Here is a 2,051-nt window from a genome sequence, read left to right on the forward strand (position 1 = left end):
ATTAAAAACCCTACAGATTTTGTTCATCAAAATACTACTTTTCTGCACCTGAATGCTTCCTAATCTTTAGTTCATTTTTCCCTTCAGTATGCTTGTGAGGCAGCAAAATAATTTATCCATATTTCATAGGTGGCAGTTGTGGTAGAGGCTTTGCTTTTCCATTGTAACCTAGGCCAGTGCACCCACGTGAGTTGAGGGCTAAGTTCTCTGGATGCAAGGGCTTGGCGATGTTACCTAAGCATGTAGGTGTCTAGTGCTGAGTGAGATGCCTGAGGCTATCTAGATGGAAGAGCTGGTAGGTATAGCACACAACTTACAAGCGTCTGCTGTGCATCTGAACTGTGGATCTGGCGAGATCTCAAATGGTATTAGATACCTGTGTGTGAAGAGTTGGGTCTAGCCACTACTTAATATAGTCAGTGTGGAGAACTCTTTAAACTGACTATGTTAGCTGACCTTATTACTGATATATCTTGATTTCTTTGGCATATTTTTGTTGCCTTTGAATATTCTGGTTTCTGTTGCAGCTAGGGAGGAAAAGAATGTAATCTGAACTGAAAATTTTACATGTTTTCTTCATGTTTTTGGAAATGAATGTATTTTTAAAGTAAGAAACTCTGAAAACTGAAACTTACAGAATTATAAACAGTTTTCCTGCAAGCATAGACTGTTCTGATTTGTAGAAACCATGCAAGGCATCATTCTGTTAAAATTCCTGTGTATTATGATTTGAGAAAGTATGGCCACTTGGTGCCAAATTTTTAGTAGCTTGCTGTGCTGTGAGATGTTGAGTACGCTGTTAATATTTTTTTGTAGCTGATGTGTGGAAGTAATCGACTGTAAATGAAGCAAGTACTTCTGTTGCAGTTCATTTTCACAATTTGGATTTTGATATTTTGAGTTTCTCTCCCATAGCTTAAGGCTAAGCCAAATGTGAAAGTTTCTGGTAATGGTAAACCAAATGGTAAACCTTCTGGATGTGGTTATAGTGACAAAATTTGTGGGGGAGTATATGCTGTAGGTGTGACTACTTCAGGAAAGTAGTCAGGTTGCTAACAAAAATAGGAATGATGCTACAAAACCTTAAATTGATAAATTCATGAAGCCTTAGAAATCATGAATCTGTGATACTGTGGCAGATATTCTGACAGTGTAGTTGCTGTTTCAGCTCCAGTATGTAAAAATGTAAAACAACTATTCCAAAGCTTGAAGCAATGACCTGCGATGGGTTTGTGACAGAGGGAAGCAGGGTCATAAGAGCCATCAAAAATCTTTTCTTCTAAGTTAAATAATTCTTTAGAGCAATGGTTCAAAACTGTCTCAGCAGGAATCTTATAAAAGTTAATGAGATTTTTGAAATGAATACTGGATGTGAAGCTGAAAATTATATTTAGCAATATCAAAATTCCAGAGGAGCTGTAGTAATCTGAAAAATGTAACTAGTTAGGGCTTTAGAGAGCTGCTGTGGTGATGGGACACCCCTTTGGCTCTTTTCCAGTAGTCCAGGATGCTTCCAGGAGAAACAAGACTGAAGTGTTAACTTAATTAAAATTCCAGTAAGTTTTGTTTTCTTGCTGAGATGTCTAAACTTTTAATATCTTTGTATCAATATACTAAGTACTAAGGTACTAAGGTTTTCTGTACTGTACATCCATTCTCAAAAAGGGGATTATTTCTTGTGTACTGTCATTGAAAACTCATCTTTCTGACTGTCAGTAACAATAAAGGAATTTTGTTACCTAATAATTTCTGCTGTTTTTGTATCTATTCTAGTGCGAGTTTAGAGGAGAAAGTGGCTCACTTCTTCAGTCTGAAAAATGTAAAGTTTTATTTTAATGTAAAGCAACTATTTTTTTTTTTTTTTTTTTTTGCTTGTAGCTGTGATAATGGTAGCCAGATGTGTTCCTCTTCAGAAGGAATGAACTCTGGATAGAAACATAATTCCAGCTAAGTGAATTACTGCAGATGATGGGAAAGAATCAACTCCTTGTAGGCTTCCAAGCTGGGGGTCAGCATATTTCGTGTCAACTCCATGTGTCTTGCAAATTACA

This window comes from Rhea americana, unplaced genomic scaffold, assembly GCF_003343005.1.
Source record: "Rhea americana isolate MKP2758 unplaced genomic scaffold, rheAme1 scaffold_3, whole genome shotgun sequence".
Taxonomy (NCBI): Eukaryota; Metazoa; Chordata; class Aves; order Rheiformes; family Rheidae; genus Rhea; species Rhea americana.